This window comes from Loxodonta africana, chromosome 17 (assembly GCF_030014295.1).
Source record: "Loxodonta africana isolate mLoxAfr1 chromosome 17, mLoxAfr1.hap2, whole genome shotgun sequence".
Lineage (NCBI taxonomy): Eukaryota > Metazoa > Chordata > Mammalia > Proboscidea > Elephantidae > Loxodonta > Loxodonta africana.
Genome location: NC_087358.1, coordinates 82,195,434 through 82,216,224, shown reverse-complemented (window position 1 = coordinate 82,216,224; position 20,791 = coordinate 82,195,434). Strand labels below are relative to the sequence as shown.

The window sequence follows — 20,791 nt, the reverse complement described above, 5'->3', positions numbered from 1 at the left end:
TTAAATATGCATAACCTATTTTAATAATATTGCAATAAAACCAAAACCAAAACCAAACCCAGTGCCATCAAGTCGATTCCGACTCATAGAGACCCTATAGGACAGAGTAGAGCTGCCCCACAGAGTTTCCAAGGAGAGCCTGGTGGATCTGAAATGCCGACCTCTCGGTTAGCAGTCATAGCCCTTAACCACTACGCCACCAGGGTTTCCAATATAGCAATAGTAAAGCATAAAAACTTTCTTTACAACTTCTAAGATCTTTATACTAAGCAATAAATAAATAAATAAATAACATTGTTTGTGGCCATCCAGTTGATTCTGGCTCATGGCTACAACCTGTGTGCAGAGTAGAACTGCTCTGTGGGGTTTTCAAGGCTGAGGTCTTTTCAAAACAGATTCCCAGGCTTTAATTCCAAAGCTGCTCAGGATAGGTTCAAACCTTTAATCTTTTGGGTAGTAGTCTAGCACTTAACTGTTTGCACTACCTGAGGACCTGTTCCTGACATATAGTTTTACATATATATTCAGATGATTGACTACATATATATATATACACACACACTCATTGCTGTTGAGTCAATTGTGACTCATAGATACCCTGTAAGACAGAGTAGAACTGCCCCATAGGGTTTCCAAGGCTGCAAATATTTACAGAGGCAGACTGTGGAGAGGCTGGTGGGTTCGGCTGGTGGGTTCGGCTGGTGGATTCCAACCGCTGACCTTTTGGTTAGCAACCAAACGCTTTAACCACTGTACCACAAGTGCTTCTTATATATACATATAAAGTTTTTTTTTTTCCATTAAAAAAAGAACTTCAGTGTAAGGCACAGTTGTCCAAGAGTTAAATGAAGACTAAAAGTCCACACCATACCACCTCACTATAATGCTTCTCAAACATGTCCTTTACCCTAACACAGACATGAGGGTACTAATAGCCCCATTCAGCAAGATATTTGAAATGGTATTCCTCTCAAAGCACCAACTAGTGTTTTCCTTTAAAAGAAAAGAAAAAAAAGCTAAAATGTTTTATTTTTTACTAATAACAATAATTATAGAAGAACTAGTGAATGTCTTGAGAGGGAGGAAAAAAAAAAACCTGAAAACTGTGCCAGCTATTCTGGCCTAGAAAAAGCTTACTTAGGGTCCCCATGTTTTTATGAGTCCCAAGGAATACATTTACTCTGTTGTCTAGTAATCCCCAAGATAAGAAGGGATAAAGTTACAGGTATGTCCTTAATTCAGATGGTGCTTAATGAGAAGTTAAGACCCACCTGTACAATTGGGCTTAAGAATCAAATTTCTCTTGGTCCCCTGAGGATCAAAACACTGGACTAATGTCACGTCAAGGACAGTATCCAAAAAATTTAAGAATATCTTAATTTACCATCATGAAATACATTAACATTGGGACATCAGGAAAACTGGATTCACGAATTATCAGAAGCCTACAACATGACTTTTAAACAAAAACAGGTTCTTTGCTCTTTAGTGCTCATCTGCTCTTTGGCAATAACTATTTTCCGGGGTAACCATTCCTCCTATGGATAATTATCAACAAGACACCTAAAAAACACATTTTTCCAAGTTCTTACCAAAACTTCGTCTAAAGGTAAAAAGTCATCCAGGAAAGTAAAACCTTGCTTTAAGCAGATAAAATATGGTTTATATGCACTACACCAAGTAACCCACTCAGGGTTTTATCAGTTTTAAAAATTAAACCATGGTATGGGTGAACAATCACTGGTGTGGTTCCAATGAGGTATTACTTTGACATTTTAGTCTCAGAAGGGGTTTCCCCTGTATCCAATGTCTTCATCAACCAGAAAAGGCCAGCAGCTTCTCGTATCCCATGGGATTCAATACAGAACTCCTGCACTTCTATAAACAAGTCCTACACATTACTAATTTTGTTACGGATCAAGGACTGAGGAAGACAAAAACAGGCACACAAAATGATCCTTAAATTGTTCACAAGTAGAGATGCAACTTGATATATAAAGGTGGATAAATTCAAGAGGTAGATCAACAGCTGTAGTTCGCTGAATTACAACTTCCATTGAATGTAAGGACATGTTCATATTGACCAGGACTGAAAAATACTCGGTTATCTGGCTTGACTGGATTAATTTCAGCAACACTTCTATAGCAACTACAGAGTAGTTTTGCATGAGATCAGGATGTTTGGCTGGAGTCAGGCCAATATGATAAACACGTTTGGGATCTTTTCCCAACTCTCCAAAGAGCTGTGTTTGTTGAGGAGAAGATAAGGGGCTTTTGAAGGCTTTGGCCATTATTTGTTTCATCTCTCCACCAGTGCTATTCTTCACACACATTGATTTATCCCATTGAATTGCATGGTCAGTCTCCGTTGGATTTAGACACGCCAACTCATCCTCACAAATGTGGAGTGGAGGTAGAAAAACTCTGGTTGAAAATGGCTTTCAATAGGTGGTTTTGGCCCATTGACTAAAGCTTCTGTGATTTGAGAGGCAACCAAACTGTGAAACCCAGAATTGGAAGAATCTAGGTCTGGGTCACTGAGACTACTAGAGAAGCTAGCTTTACTCTGGGTTGGCAGGTTTGACTGGCACTTGGCTAAAGCTAGCTGAAGCCTACTTATGTCCACAGACCGGTCCCTGTTTCCAACACCCATCAAAGCAATCTGATGAGGTGTCTTTTTGAAGAGTTCCCTTGGTGGCATCAGCATTAGCTGGGAAAGAAGAAACTTTCCTGTTGGAGTCATAGGAGGAAAAAATCCTGACAATGGCCGCCAGTTGGGCCCCTGGCTGCTGCGGGTGGGTGACACAGGGTTGAGTAGGTGCTCAAAACTGACAGTGAAGGGGTTGGCAGAGAGCAGACAGCAGTTGTCAAGGATTTCATTTTACTTGGATCCACAATCAATATCCATGTAAGCAGCAGTCAAGAAATCAAAAGACACATTGCATTGGGCAAATCTGCTGCAGAAGACCTCTTTAAAGTGTTGAAAAGCATAAGTGTCACCTTGAAGACTAAGGTGCATGAGACTCAAGCCACAGTGTTTTCAATCACCTCATATGCATGCGAAAGCTGGATGATGAATAAGGAAGACCAAAGAAGAACTGATGCCTTTGAATTGTAGCGTTGAAGAATTTTGATTATACCATGGACTGCCAAAAGAACGAACAAATCTGTCTTGGAAGAAGTACATCTAGGATGCTCCTTAAAAGCAAGGATGGCAAAACCACGTCTGGCATACTTTGGACATGTTATCAGGAGACATTAGTCCCTGGAGGGAGACATCATACTTGGCAAAGTAGAAGGTCAGTGAAAAAGAGGAAGACCTTCAACAAGATGAACTGACACAGTGGCTGAAACAATGGGCTCCAGCAAAGCAATGATTGTGAGGATGGCCCAGAACCTGGCAGTGTTTAGTTCTATAAAGTACCTAGGGTCTCTATGAGTTGGAACTGACTGGATGGCACCTAACAGCAACAACAACAACATACACATACATATATGCACTGCACCGTCCCAAAACTGTGAGGTACTCACAGGTTGTCTCTGATTTCTTAATAGGGCACTAGAAATAGGGGACCGATTGCTTACAATAATTCCTCCATAGATATCGCATCCTACCATCAGAGCCTGAACACTGTGGATGTCCCCAGGGCATTAACAAATGGAAAGTGACTTTTATTACTTACACAAGAAGCAGACAGCACACTAGAGTTAATGTGGATCAAGTTTTGAGCATTCCCCCAAGTCAAGAAGGCTGACTGGGTAGAAATGACAACTCTTCCATGAGCACCCAACTCTGAGCCATGGGTGAGGGACTTAAAAAAGGGAGGCTGCCTTCTGCTTGTTCCGCCTCACCAGATAGGCTGAATTAGGTGGGCTGGACACTTATTCTACATGTTCTTCCACCTAACACTATAGCTGAGGGACCACAAGGTCCCTGGTTTGGCCATTTTTATACCCCAGCAGTCAAGAGACTAGGATCTATTTGACCTACTACACAACACAAAGCACAATGTAATTTCCCAGCCTGACGACTCTAGGAAGAGTGGACGTGGGGTAAGACAACTTGGCAACAAATCTAGGATTGTACCTTTTTAATCCTGCTGATATTTAGACATTTAGATTTGGTGGATAGGGGGCTGGGTGTAATGGTACATTCCTGAAGCCCAAATATGCTAGCAGTGGGAGGAACAGGGAAGAATGGCTTGTCTGAAGGACTGCTCATAATAGGTATGCTTATATATACATATTCAACCTCTTGTTTAAAGACAAAGAGTCGCTTCAGTTTGATGTGCATTCTATGGTTTTATGGGCATCATAACTGAATTTCTGACATTTTACCCAATGATCAAAAATAAATATTGTCAGATAAAATAACCACTTTTTCAAAAGTTTGTTCTGTAGCTATGTATGAAAATGAAATATGTGGTTTTGGGTCCTTTCACATGCTGCAAATGTGTTCTTAAAATAATTTATTTAGGAGGAAATGGCATTAACAAAAAATTAATAGTTGGTAAAGTTAAAGAATTTACACAGGTCAATTATGGTACTCCAAACCCTGGTGGTGTAGTGGTTAAGAGCTATAGCTCATAACCAAAAGGTCACCAGTTCAAATCCAACAGGCGCTCCTTGGAAACTCTATGGGGCAGTTCTACTCTGTCCTGTAGGGTTGCTATGAATCAGAATTGACTTGACAGCAATGGGTTGGTTGGTTGGTTGGTAGTGTCTGGCTTTCTGGTGTAATGTAACCCATCAACAGTCTTGGTTTAAGTATTAAATACATAGACAGCTATATTAGAGAAAAGTTTTCTATTTAAGACTAAATTATTTTTAAGAAGACTCAAGTATTTGTAATTTTCGATTTGAAACATTAGTGTCTTCAGGAAGCCTTTATTGTCAATTCTTTATTTTAAAATATGAATGAAAATAATGGGTCTCAATAATTTCTAAAATAAGTATTAAGTCTCACCATTTCCTGCCCTCATACTAAGCAACATTAACATTGTTTCATTTGGTGCTCACACAAATATTGGGAAAAGTATATAACATACATCAAGCACTCATCAGATTGTTGATATATTATTATTAATAAAATTTCCCAAAAACTCAAACATGCCAAGAGAGATTCTGATTTCAACCATCTAGTTGGCCATATTTATACTGTCCTACACCCATTGTCATCAAATGGATTCCAACTCAGAGACACTACAGGACAGAATAGAGTTTCCAAGGAGCTGCTGATGGATTTGAACTGCCGACCTTTTGGTTAGCAATTATGATCTTAACCACTGAGAAATTAGGGCCCCCCAAATACAGCTGGCAGCAGTGCTATTCGAACCCATGCCCCCACAGTGACCAGTGCCTTAGACTGCTTCATCCAGTGCTTTAGACTGCTCAGCCATGATACTGCCTGTCTTAGTCATCTAGTGCTACTAAAACAGAAATACCAAAAGTAGATGGCTTTAACAAAGAGAAATTTATTTTCTTATAGTCTAGTAGGTTACAAGTCCAAATTCAGGGTTTTGGCTCCAGGGGAAAGCTTTCTCTCTCTGTTGACTCTGGAGGAAGGTCTTCGTCCTCAATCTTCCCCTGGTCGAGGAGCTTCTCAGGCGCAGGGATCCCATGTCCAAAAGACGTGCTCTGCTCCTGGTGCTGCTTTCTTGGTGGTCTAAGGTCCTCAGCTCTCTGCTTGCTTCTCTTTCCTTTTATCTTTTGAGAGATAAAAGGTGGTGCAGGCCATACCCCAGGGAAACTCCTCTTACATTCCATCAAGGAGGTGACCTCTGTAAGGCTGGTCTTACAATCCCATCCTAATCCTCTAAACATAAAATTACAATCACAAAATGGGGGACAGTCACACAGTACTGGGAATCATGGCCCAACCAAACTAATACACACGTTTTTTGGGGGACACAATTCAATCCATAATGCTGCCCTAGTTAAAAGGTAAGAGACAGTGGTGGTTCAGTGGTACAATATTTGCTGTCCATGTGGGTGACCCTGGTTCGATTCCCAGCCAATGCACTTTATGTGCAGCCACCACTCATGTGTCAGTGGAGGTTTGCATGCTGCTTTGATGCTGAATAGGTATCAGTATAGCTTCCGGAATAAGACAGACTAGGAAGAAGAACCTGGTTATCTACTTCTGAGAATCAACTAATGATAACCTTGTGGATCACAACTATGTGGTGTTCTGTTCTGCATATGGTCACTGGGAGTAGGAGGACCACTCCTCAGCAGCTAACAACAACAGCTAAGAGGTAGGGTGGTGTCTGGATCAGGCTGCATGCTGTAGTCCTTGAGTTCTAATATTTTAACGGCCAGACTGTTGCTCTTGGACAAGATTCTTCACCTCTGCAAGTCTTAGTTTCTTCTTGAGTAACATGGGATAACAATAACTGCTTTACCTAATTTATAGGTAATTAGAAGATGTTTCTTGAAATGCCTTGAAAATTCTAAGGAGCTATAGAAATGAGAGATAGTATTAAACATCTCACAATAAGATAATTTAAGATAATTTTCTATTTATAATGTTATTTGAACATATTAATTCCAAACACAGAGAATTAAAATATATTTACCCTGGCATATGCCCTGATGGTTCTAGCTCATAGTATTCTCTCAGCGGGAGATTGTTGGAGAATCAGGTTTTTATCAAGTGTGATTAACATCTTAGCCACCTGTCTGTTGGATTGGCATGCTGTGGTAGCTTGCGTGTTGCTATGTAAGATGTTGGAAGCTATGCCAGTGGTATTTCAAATACCAGCAGGATCATACATGGTGGACAAGTTTCAGTGGAGCTTCCAAACTAAGATAGACTTAAGAAGAAAGGCCTGGTGATCTATTTCGAAAACTTAGCCATTATAGTGCTATAAGATGAGCCTCTTAGGTTGGAAGGCGTTGGCCACGACAGTGAACTTGAATATCGATAATGGTGAAGATGCTGCAGGACTGGGCAATGTTTTATTCTGTTCTACGGGGCGTTGCCTGAGTCATAGCTGACTCAAAGCATCTAATAACAACAACAACAATTAATGTCTATTATATCGAGTTTTATTTCACTGAAGTGAAGGACCACAACTATACTTCTTTCTTAACACTGATTGTTCTTAACAGTGTGCAATATGGAGTCAGTGCCTAACTATATATTGAGTTTATATATTGTTGAATTTACTAAGTGGTGGAGATTTGCATTTCTAGGGCTTCATTTGGTCTAGTATTTGAGCAGGCTTCTTTTATGTCCCATTGTTTCAAATTAGAAGATATTGGGTGAAACTGTGTTACCTACAGCTCACAACCAGAGAAGGCTGCTATGCAGAACCGCACAAGGGGCTGCACCCAGAGATAGGGTAACAACAAGCTGGGATTGTATGAGGTGGCTTAAGTATGGAAACAGGTGGGTTTAGCTAGGTTGTGTGAGCTTCCAGGGGATTGACCAACTTGAACAATTCTGTGGGATCCAGGGTCATAGGGGCAGACCAGGATGATTAGGGCAGCTGCATAGTGCATAGGAGTGTGAGAAGCCAAGGGACAGTTGTGGTTAGAGGACAGTGGACTTAAATCAGCTGCTCAAGAAGTTGAACTGACTGGCTTCCAGCCAGGGCCTCTAAACTGGGTCAAGACAACATCTGTTTAAAAACTATGTTAAAACTATGGACCAGGCAATGCTTGCCCCTCCCCTAGCAGGTTCGGAGCCCTCCAGCACTTTCTAGTTCTTCTGGCAAATAAATAAATGGTAGGAATAGAAGGGAAATCTCTCAACTTAATAAAGTGCATCTACAAAAAACCCCGCAGCTAACATGATACTCATGATACTCAATGGAGAAAGACTTAGAACATTCCCATTAAGTTTAGGAACAAGACGCCTACTTTCATCACTAGTATTCAACATCATTCTGGAAGTCCTACCAGAACAATTAGGTGAGAGAGAAAAAATAAAAGATATCCAAATAATGAAGGAGGAAGTAAAACTATCCCTTTTTGCAGATGACAATTCTATACATAGAAAACTCCAAAGAATCCACAGAAAGCTATTAGCCCTAATAAATGAATTCAGCAAAGTGACAGAGTGCAAGTTCAATACATAAAAATAAGCATGGATGCTGTACATCAACAGTCTGCAAAAAGAAGAAAAAGTTAAGAAAACATTACCATGTGTAATAACTTCTAAAAAGAATAAAATACCTATGAATAAATGTAATTAAAAAAAATGTTATTAGGAAGGTAAAATACCTATTTACACAAAAATATAAAACATTGCTAAATCAAAGAAGACCTGAATAACTGAAGGACATTCTGTGTTGGAAGAATTTATACAGTTAAGATGTCAATACTACCCCCCCCCCAAAAAAACCAAAGCAACTTATAAATTCAATGCAATCCCCACCAAAATTCCAAAAGCATCTTGAAAGAAATAAAAAAGACAATCCTCGAATTTATATGGAAGGACAAGGGACCCCGAATAGCTAAAGTAATCTTGAAGAAGAATAAAGCAAGAGAGCTCAAACTGTCATACTTCAAAACATACAACAAAGCTACAGTAATTTAAACATCCGGGTGCTTGTATAATAATACGCATATAAACCAATGGGATAAAATTTAGAGTACAGGAATATATCCATTGATATGTGGTCAACTGATTTTCAACAAAGATTCTAAATTCATCCAACTGGGGAATGAAAAGCCCCTTCAATCAATGGTGCTGGAAAAATTTGATATCCACATGTAGAAGAATAAACTAGGACCCAACCTTTACATGATACACAAAAACCAATTGAAAATGGATCAAGGACCGTACTTTGAAAACTAAAACAACAAAATTCATAGAAGAAAGTAAAGGGAGTATTTTGTGATGAGCTCTTGGATACAATAAAAAGCATGAGCAGCAAATGACAAAATAGACAAATGGGGCCTCACAAAAATTAAATATTTCTGTTAATCAAAAGATTTTATCAAAAAAGTGAAGACAGCCTATAGAGTGGGAGAAAAAAATTGAGAACCATATATACCTGATAAAGGTGTAATACACAAAATTTATCAAAACTTCGACAACTTAACAACAAAAAAGAACAGCACAATTGAGAAATGGGTGAAAGGCTTGAACAGACGTCTCACCAAGGAGGATTTTCAAATGGCCAAAAAGCACATGAAAAAATACTCAAAGTCATTAGCCATTAAAAAAAACCAAAACCAAACTTGTTTGATGAGGTACACCCTGCTTTTGCCAAGTGGACTATCTCAGGAGCCTTAGGGATCTTCCAAGGAGCATCACACAAGCACTAACCTCTTTCTTTCCCAACCAATGACTGAAATTCTCAGCTTTCACAGCTGTAGATTTAGGTTTACATTTACATGGAAAATAGTTCCTCACAAACAAAGATAATACCACCTTACACAATAACAAAGCTCAAGTGGAACAAATAATGGTTAAGATGTAGGCCAGGTTTCAGACCTGATCTGAAGGTCCCTCCCCTGGCCATCAATAGACCTCTTCTGTCTCTTGTCCACAAGTTGTGCTGATGCCATGCTATGTGCGCACTGAGAAGGGAGAAAATGTCACTCTCCTTCCTTCTACCAAGACAGAATGTAGGGTGGGAGTCAACTGGGGTTCCATAGTGGGTCACAGATGGTGGCAAAGAGTAACCACACCTACAGGATCACTTATTGGGACACTGCTTGGACCCGAGGCTGATGGTCCAGTTCCTTTTCTGTGGTTGGTGTGGCCTTCCACCAACTTCCCCTGAATTTCTCTTCACCTCTTAACACTCCTTCATCACTTGCAGAATGCCTTCCCTTCCACACACCTGAAAGTGAGTGTTGGCCTCAGAAGGTAAAAGAGAACAATATGCTGGGAGGAAGAAAGAAGAAAGAGGCCATAGAAAGGTGACATTTAAGGTCAGACAGAGCAGAGGTTCAATCTCATCTCTGTCACTTGCTGTGTGACCTACAGTGTCTGAGCATCAGCTATCTTAGATACGCGTAATCACATTATATTTGGATAGCTCTTGTAAGGAGAAAGACAGTGTATGGAATATGCTTTCCCAGAATAGGACCTACGTGAGGTTTACACTACTTCTTCTGTGATAGTGTTCAACCTGGGAAGGCTACAGTGGTCTGCACAAGGTTGTGTAAGGATACTGGAGTAGGCTCAGGCCTGGACGAGTAGAGAGGTCAAGGAAGTCCCTGGGGTTATGCCTTTCTATTCCAGAGATTGTGCCCAGTTTCACTTCCATTTTACCCTCTCACAGTCCCCTCACCATGCAGTGCATGTCACTGTTCCAGTGGTCTTATTCCCTGTAGACTGTGCTTTCCTAAAGGCAGAAAGAGTATCCTTGTCTCCACTTGGAGTAGGACGTTAACATAAAACAACGGTAATATTTGTATCTGCTATAATTTGCTGAATGTGAGGTTATTCCCAGTGATTGTTAAAGATATAGTTAAAAATCAAAACTATCTCATGATTTAGAGACTATTTTCATTGTACATATGGGGTACAATTCATCCAAGGTCACAGAGTCAGTAAGAGGAAGCCAGGTTAATTCCAAAGAAAAACTAAACCACTGCTGTTGGGTCAATTCTGACCAATGGTGACTCCCTGCATTTCACAAAACAACTGTGTTCCGCAGGGTATTCAGTGGTTGAGTTTCTAAAGGAGATCACCAGGCATTTGTTCCTAGGAGCCTCTTTGTGGACTCAAACTACCAACCTTTCAATCACCAGCCATCTCCTTAATCCTTTCTGCCAGAGACTTCAAATGGCCTTAAATTTTAGCCTTTTACTGTTACAAATCAGGCACCAATATAGTTAAAAAAATGTATTTCTGTTACAACTCAGTTTCCTTGAAGTATAATTTCCATGCAATGAAACTCACCCATTTCAATTTACAGGTTAGTGAGTTTTGGCAATTTTAAATACCAACAGGTAGCCATAATCTTAATCATCATCTAGACCATAGATTCAGATTCTGCTTGTGCTGTCTTTCGGTACTTAGTCAGGAATAGATTCAGACTCGGCTGATTTCAGTTGTAACCATTCGGAGGCCACAGGGTAGAGCTGGTGAGAAGCCCCTGAGGACTTCATTCATTTGCAAACAGGAAAGGGAATGGCATCTGCCTCTGTGTTGAGACCTCTTTACCCATGATCTCATTAAACAGGTGTGTGGGGAGTTCTCACTCAAAAAAGAAATCTACATATGATTGATGAGCATGGTGATGTTGGGAAAAGTAGCTTCATTCAGAGAACACGCCTGCCCTTCCCATCTCCCAAAACTGTGATGCTCTGGACTTTGCCTCCTTGAGCCTCCTTGTGTCCATGACGACAGCCAGGGAACAGCTGAGCATGCTCCACTTTTCTCCACCACAGATGGACTTCATTCTTCAGGGTAAATTCTCTCTCCATTCCATGACATTTGCCTCAAAAAAAAAACAAAAAACAAAAAACTGGCCTCATATCTCTCAGCTTTGTTCATTATCAGCCCTTCCAGTGGTTTCCTTCATGCAAACTTGGTGTGGGATTTTCAGTCCTGGGTGAAGATGCTGAGAATCTCCTATTACCCTTTCCTAAATCTCAGGATCCATATATTACCACTTACAAATTCAATAAAACAGAGAATAAAAAAAACATGCAAGAACTCAAGAACATCTACCACGGATGTATAATTTATCTATTGCAAACACAAAGGGCTCTGAATATACAAAACAATCTTGGAAGAGAAGAAGAAAGTATGGGACTCACATTTTAAGATTTACAATACTGCTACAAACATACGGTAAACAAAACAGTCTGGTTCTGGCATAAGGATAGACACAGAGACCAAAAACATAGAATTGAGTGTCCAGGAATGAATTCATACATCTTTGCCCAATGATACCAGGTCCACTCAATGCACAATAAAGTCTCTTCAATGAACGATGCTGGGACAACTGGATCTCCATGAGGAAAAGCATGAAGTTGGACACATACTCTACACCATATACAAAAATTAACTCTAAATGGATTGATGACCTAAAAAGTAGAGCTAAAGCCCTTAGAAGTAAACCTTAGGGCTGTACTTTAGGATTTTTTTTTCCATATCTTCATAGATATGACACAAGAAACAATAGAAACAAATAGACAAATTTCTCTTGGTGAAAATTTAAATCTTTTGTGCATCAATAGGCACTATCAAGAAAGTGAAGACAACTACTGATTGTGAGAACGTAGCTGGAATCTCTGTTTAAGGGTCTCATATCCAGAGATATAAAGAGTGCCTAGAGCTAAACACAAAAAACACAATCAACCGAACTTTAAAAATGGGCAAAATACATAAATAGGCATTATTCCAAAAAAATATATACAAATGGCTAGTAAGCAGATGAAAAGATGCTCGACATTTTTTTATTGGTCATTAAAAAAAAAAAATATGCAAATCAAAATCACAATGAGGTATCACTCCACACCACACCAATGGTACTGCCAAAAAAAAAAAAAAAAAAATCAAGCAAACAAAAAATGGTTGGTGAGGATGTGGACAAACTGGGATCATTGTATATTGCTACTGGGAATATGAAATGCTGGAACCACTGTACAATACAATTTGTTAGCTCCTCTGATAGTTTAACTTAGAATTACCATATGACCCTGTAATTCAACTCTTAAGCATAATCACGAAAAGAATTGAAAGAAAACAGATACTTGGACACTGACATTTGTTGCAGTATTTTTCACTGAATCAAAAAGGTGGAAACATACATGATCATCTCAATCAACTCAGCTAAGGTATTCAACAAAATCCAACACCGATTCCTGATAAAAACTCTCAATAAAATGAATACAGAAGGGAAATTCTTCAAAACAATAAAGGGCTTCATTACAAAACAAACAGCCAACATCATTTGTGATGGAGAGAGGCTAAAAACATTCCCCTTGAGAACAGGAACAAGACAAGGATGCCCTTTATTGCCACTCCTATTTAACATTGTGCTGGAAGTCCAAGCTAGAGCAATAAGGCAAGAAAAAGAAATAATGGGCATCCAAATGGGTAATGAAGAAGTGAAACTGTTCCTATTTCGGGATGATAAGATACTATACATAGAACACCCAAAAGACTCCACGAGAAAACTATTGGAACTAATAGAAAGATTCAGCAGACAGGCAGAGCCAACATGTTGCTATAAACAGAAGCACCATGCTGTCCCTCCACAGCAAAGGCCTGGAAAACTAAGTAAAACAGAGACAAACATCAATCCTGGAACTGTAAGCATTAAATCTCCCCTTCAGCTGGACCTGCCCTGCTGCACCATACCTGAGAGACTGGCTCTGCCCATTGCACAAGGAGGTGAAAAGTATCATACCCACAGGTGAGCAAACACCAAATAACACACAGCCCACCTGCTCATACATAACCAAATAAAACAAAAAAGCAGGATGAAAGAACCAAAACTACAGTCAATAAATGAAGAAAACAACTACCGAATGTCCCAAGGGCAGCAGATTATATCAAAACACATAAAATAACAGAAGAGGATGGTTCCAGTAGGTGTCCAAAATAAAACACCAGATGACCTTCTAGTAGAAAAAAAGGCACTAGAACTACCTAATAGGGAAGTCAGATCTTTAATATTCACAGCTATCCAAAAATGGAAGCAAAAAGGAGACGAAAATGAGAAAAAATAGACAAATTCATAAAAAAGACAGGCAAATTCATGGAAAATACGGAAAAAATGGAGGAACTCAGGAAAATAACATAGGTACAAACTGCCAAAATAAATTCACAACTAGAAATCATACAAAAACAATTAGAAATCCAAAAGATGAACAACAAAACTTTGAAAAGGACAGTGTCATAGAAGGGCTGCAGAGCAGGTTTAGGATGATGGAAGACAGAATCAGCAAAATTGAAGACAAACACTTGGATACAACTCTGTTTGAGGAAAAACCAGAAAAAAGAACAAAGAAAAATGAAGAAACCCTAACAATTATGTAGGATACGATCAAAAGAAAATTTGATTGATTGGAGTTCTAGAATACAGGGAGAAAATGGAAAACACAGAGAGAATCACTGAAGAATTGCAGACAGAAAACTTCTCTAATATTAAGAAAGATGAAAAGCTGACCATCCCAGAAGCTCAAGGAACTCCATATAGTCCCTAAAAGAAAATTACCAACGCATATCATAATCACACTACCTAAAACTAAAGACAAAGAAAGAATCCTGAGAACAGCTCGAGAAAAATGTGAAGTCGCATACAGAGGGGAAACAATAAGACTAAGCTCTGATTACCTGACTAAAACCATGCAGGCATGAAGGCAATGAGATGACATATATAAAACCTTGAAAGAAAAAAATTGCCAACCAAGAATAATATATCCTGCAAAACTCTGGTTCAAATATGATGGTGTCATTAGGACATGTTCAGATAAATCGAAATTAAGGGAATGCATAAACATGAAACCAAACTTAGAAGAAATATTAAAGGGAGTACTTTGGTTTGCAAACAAACAACATCAGATCACAGCCTGAATCTAGGAAGTAAGATAACACTAGCCAGATACCAACCTAGGAAGTGAACTCTCAAGCTCTATCCAAAACCAAAAGAATTATAACAGGAAACCAGAGAGGTTAATCTGTAAATGACTACAATATCAGAAGAGTAAAATAGGAAAAGAATGGTGTAGGCATAGAATTTTCTAATGGAGAGGAAGGCAGGGTGATACCAAGTAATAATAGACTAGTTCAAACCTAGGAAGATAAGGGTAAATTTCAAGGTAACCACAAAGAAAGTTAACAAACCTATTTATCAAAATAATGAAGAAAAACATAAAGTCTCAGTTAAAACAAAATCTATAAAAACAAAAGAAATGAAAAGATAAATCCACAAACAAAAGGAATTCGGCACAGGAAAGTAAAAGGAACAAAGAAAATGTCTGCACCCCAAAAATCACTACAATATCACAGCAATAAACTCACACCTATCAAAAATTACACTGAACGTAAATGGCCTAAATGCACCCATAGAGACAGAAAGTAACACAGTAGATAAAAAAATAGACTCCGTCCATATGCTGCCTACAAGAGATACACCTTAACAACAAAGATGTAAATTTATTAAAAATCAAAGACTGGAAAAAAATATATCAAGCAAAAAAAAAAAAAAAAGATACACCTTAGCAACAAAGATGTAAATTTATTAAAAATCAAAGACTGAAAAAAAATACATCAAGCAAACAGCTACCAAAAAAGAGCAGGAATGGTAATACTAATCTCAGATAAAGTATCCTTTAAAACAAAATTCACCATGAAAGACAAAGAAGTGTAATGATTAAAGGATGGTCCATCATGAAGATATAACCATAAGAAACATCTACACAGTCAATGACAGGGCTCCAAAATACATAAATTAAATGCTAACAGCACTGAAAAGAGAAATTTGCAGTTCCACAATAATAGTAGGAGACTTCAACACACCATTCTCGGTAAAGGACAGAACATCTAGAAAGAAACTTAACCAAGATGCAGAAGAGCTAAGGAGCACAATCAGCCAAATGGACCTAATAGACATATATAGAACACTCCACTTAACAACTGTAAAGTATACTTTTTTTTTTCCTGAAGCACAATGAATGTTCTCCAGAATAGACCACGTCTTAGGCCACAGTGCCACCATCAACAAAATCCAGAACGCTGATATAATACAAAGTATTTCCTCTGACCACAATGCCAACAAAGTAGAAATTACCAACAGGAATAGCAAGGAAAAAAAAAAAATCAATTACATGGAAACTAAATAACACCCTGCTTAAAAACCACTCGGTAATAGAAGAAATCAGAGATAGAATAAAAAAATTCCTAGAATCAAACAAGAATTAAAACACATCATACCAAAACCACTGGGACACAGCAAAGGCAATCCTCAGAGGTCAATTTATAGCAATAGATGCAAGCATCAAAATAAAAGAAGATGACAAAATCAAAACATTAGCTACACAACTCAAACAAATGGGAAGAGAAGAGAAAAAAAAAAAAAAGCATGCAGCCACCAGAAGAAAGGGAATAATAAAGATCAGAGCAGAAATAAGTGAAATGGATATTAGAAAAACAATAGAAAGAATCAACAAAACCAAAAGTTGGTACTTTGAAAGGATCAACAGTATTGACAAACCACTGGCCAAACTGAGAAAAGAAAAACAGGAAAGGACACAAGTAACTCAAATAAGAAAATAAATGGGGGTTATTTTTTTTTATTACAACAGACCCAACAGAAATAAAAAGGATCGTAACAGAGTATTATGAAGAACTATACTCCAACATATTTGAAAACCAGGAGGAAATGAACAAATTTCTAGAAACACACGACCTACCCAAATGAACACAAATTGATGCTGAAAATCTGAACAGACCCATAATAACAGAAGAGATTGAAAGACAAAAACAAACAAACAAATTTCAGTAACAACAACAAAAAACCTCAGGCCCAAATGGGTTCCCTGGAGAATTCTACCAAACGTTCAAAGAAGAGTGTTACACCAGTACTACCCAGTCTACTTCAGAACATAGAAAAAGAAGTGATATTTCTGAATTTATTCTATGAAGCCAGCATAACCCTGATGTTAAAACCTGGCAAAGACACCACAAAAAAGGGAAATTACAGACAAACATCTATCACAAATATAGATGCAAAAATTCTCAACAAAATTCTAGCCAAGAAAATTCAGCATCATATAAAAAAAATAATACACCATGACCAAGTGGGATTCATACCAGGTATTCAAGGACAGTTCAACATTAAAAAAATCAATCAACATAATCCACCACATACAAAAAAGGAAAGAAAAAAAATCATATGATCATCTCAATGCAGATAAGGCATTCAACAAAGTCAACACACATTCCTGATAAGAACTCTCAATTAAAAAGGTATACAAGGGAAATTTCTCGACATAATAGAGGCATCTATGCAAAACAAACAGCCAACATCGTTCTTAACAGACAGATGTGGAAAATACTCCCCTGAGAACAGGAACAAGACAAGGATGCCCTTTAACACCACTCCTATTTAACATTGTGCTGGAAGTCCTAGAAAGACCAGTAAGGCAAGAAAGGCAAAAAAACAAATAAAGGGCATCCAAATTGGCTAATTCTTATCAGAAGTAGACTGCCAGGTCCTTCTTCCTAGTCTGTCTTAGTCTGGAAGCTCAGCTGAAAACTGTCCACCATGGGCGACCCGGATGGTATTTGAATACCGGTGGTGTAGCTTCCAGCATCACAGCAATATGCAAGCCCCCACAGTAAGGCAAACTGACAGACACATGGGGGCAAAACAGCCTAGAACTGGTTTAATGATACACACACAAAACAATGGAACAGAACTGAAAATCTGGAAATAAATCCAAACCTCTATGGTCGATTGGTTTTCAACAACTGAGCCAAATCCGTTTAAAGGTGAAAGAATAGTCTTCTTCAACAAATAGTGCTGGCTAAACTGGATTTCCACAAGCAGAAAAATGAAACAAGAACCATACCTCGCACCATATACCAAAACTAAATCAATACGGATCAAGGACCTAAATTTAAGTCTAAAACCATACAGTCCTTGGAAGAAAATATACGAGGAAACCTTTTGGACCAAACTGCTTTTCAATAATAGATTATATCCAACACAAAAATGAACGCACAAACATCAGAAAACAAAATATGTAACTGGGACCTCATAAAAGTTAAATACCTATGCTCATCAAAATATTTAATAAAAATAGGGAAGAAACAGCCTACAGACTGGGAAAAGTTCTTTGGGAATGATATAAGTGATTGGAGTCTAATACCTAAAATATATAGCAAACTTCTACAACTTAATAACAAAAAGACCAATAACCATATCAAAAACTGGCCAAAGAACATGAAAAGACATTTCACCAAAGAGATATTCAGATGGCCAACATACACATGAGAAGATGCTCAATGTCATTAGGCATCAAGAAGAGGCAAATCAAAACCACAATAAGATACCATTTCACTCCTACAATGGCTAAGGTAAAAAAAAAAGAGAGAGAGAGAGAGAAAATAACAAGTGTTGGAGGGGGATGTGGAGAAATTGGAACCCTCATATATTGCTGGTGAAAATGCAAAATGATACAGCCATTTTGCAAAACAGTCTGGCTGTTCCTCAAAAAACTGGAGGTGGAGCTGCTATGCGACCCAGCAATTCCACTCCAGGTATATGCCCTAGGGATCTGGTAGAAGTGACATGAATGACATAAGGACACCTGTTTTCATCACAGTACTCTTCACAATGGCAAAAAGATGGAAACATCCTATGTGCCCATCAATGGATTAATGGTTAAGTAAAATGTGATAAAAAATATATACATATAATTGAATACTACTCAGTGATCAAAAAAAAAAAAAAAAGAGTTCCCTAAACACCTTGGAACATGGAAGAACCTGGAGGACATTACCTCAAGCAAAATAAGTCAGTCACAAAAAAACAAATATTGTATGTTAGCACGTTTTTGAAATGATATGAACAAATAAAAGCATACAGAAAATAGCATTCATTACTGTTTACCAGAGATGGGGTGGGGAAATGAGAATTCACTCTGTAGATAGTAGACACTATTTTTGGTGAAAGGAAAGGCAACACTGAATGAGAGTGAAGGGCACACAGCTTGATGAAGGCAAAACATATCAGTAAAATGTACACAAGGAAAAAGAACTTGTTGGTAATAGCATGTAATACATAATTTTGAAACATAAGCAAAGACAATAAAAAATATATATGCAGATATATATATGCACGTAGGCATATATGTGTATAAGTATGTACATATGAGTATACATAAGTGCATATAAAGGTGCACATGTATACGTATATATATCTACTGGACTGTATGCATACATATTAATATATATAATAAATCACATAGAAGAAACAGTAATGGATATGTCTTAGATATAACCGAACACCTCACAGGATTGTGTTTCTGGATTTGAAGTATTAGGACCAGAACCTCATGGGATATCTTGGTCCATTGGCATAATATAGTTCATAAAGTTATATTTTACATCCTAGTGCGCTGAGTAGTTCTGGGGTTTTAAAAGCTTTATAGTGCCTTTCTAAGTTATAACTGTTGGTCTCTAATCATTTGCACCAAAAGAGAATGTAGGCAACCAAAGACTCAAAGAAGAAACTTGTCTGCAAGACAAATAGTCTACATAAACCCTGAGACCTGAAGAACTAGCTGGTGCCCAGCTACCACTACCATCCCCTGTGGTCAAGGCAACAACAGATGGAGAAAAAATCTGGAACAGAATCTCAAGTTCATTAAAAAAACAAAAACAAACAAAAAAACAGGCTTACTGGACTGGTTCAGACTTGAGGACACCTCAAAACATTGCCCTGAAATACTCTTCGAGTCTTGAACTGAAACTAATCCCTCCGGTCACCTTGTACCTAAATAACAGACTGGCTCCCAAAATAATAAATATCACCCATAAGTGGTGTGATCCTTAATAAAAAACCACCTATATGAGACCTAATGGTCAAGAATTAGTTTAAAACGAAGATGAGAATGTCAGACTTAGGGAAAATAGATTACTGGAAACAGAAAAACCAGAACAGAAATAATGAGAATAGTCACAGATTGTGAAGAATGTACCCAATGTCACTGAACAATTTGTGCAGAAATTATTGAATGGGAACCTAAAACGCAGTAAAATATTATTTTTAAGTTTTTTTTTTTTTAGTAAGCTTAGAAACAGATAGTGGTGGTGCTTGCACTACATGATGAACACAGGATCACTGAATTGTGCATGTGAAGAAGGTAAAGATGACAAGTATGTTGTTACATATATATTTACCATAATAAAAACGAAACCAAAAATATTCATGGAATCAAATAAAACTCCAGGATTCAGTATACTTTCTGATATATAAGACCTAAGCAAATACATTCCCTTTTACAAAATGCACACTTAGTCCAAAATCCAAAGACTGCTGCTTAAGAAGAGTCAGTTAACAAAATGAGAAATAAACTCAACTGAATATGAACCCTCTCAAGCCTGCTCTTTGTAAAGCCCATGATTTCAGATTTGACCTCCCAGCCTTTTACTAGACAAGGTACACAATGATGCTGTTCTTAGAAAGCAAGAAATCCCTCAACCAAGAGTCAGTTTTGCCTCAGGCAGCCCTGCTGTTCACTCAAACCTCCCAGGCTGCCTTGCAATAAGAAATGCTTGATTTTCACATTGCCTGACTTTGCACTTCCTACTACGTTGTATTTGCATTTTTACATGCACTACACCATACTCTTACTGTCCCCTGGCTCTACAAATCTTCTAGGAATGCATGTAAGAGATCTCCTAAGGAAAAAAAAAAAAGGAAAAAGTCCTCAATATATGTACTTCAATTTCCTTTTTCTTCTGTGATTAGGGATACATCTCAGCCAGTGTTACTTCCTTCCTATCTACATAGCAGGTAAAGTGGGAACAAAATTATTTCTTTTTTATTTTGTAATATAAATTCATAATTTAAGTCAGCCCTTAAATAATCAGTACCAAGAATTGTGTTACTGTATTGGTTCTTAAGGTTTTTTTTTTTTTTTGAAAAATTCAATAATCAGATACTCTTTTTCTGGAAATTGCAAGACTTATATTATTTATCACTCCCTTGGATGACTCTTTAACACCCTACAGAGTCAACACATGGCATCTCCGAGTGCACAGGCTGAGAACAAAAGCAGGGTACCTGAATAAAGCTCAGTCATCACATCTTGTCATTTCTTCTGCTGCTCTGAGATTCAGTGGAAGATCATCTGTCTT

The 20,791-nt window shown here is 38.0% G+C and overlaps 1 pseudogene; it reads right to left on the bottom strand.

The window, feature by feature from the left end:
• Window positions 1–1,762: 1,762 nt before the first annotated feature.
• On the bottom strand, window positions 1,763–2,758 carry LOC100658580 (CCR4-NOT transcription complex subunit 11-like; annotated as a pseudogene).
• Between the last annotated feature and the right edge of the window lie 18,033 nt (window positions 2,759–20,791).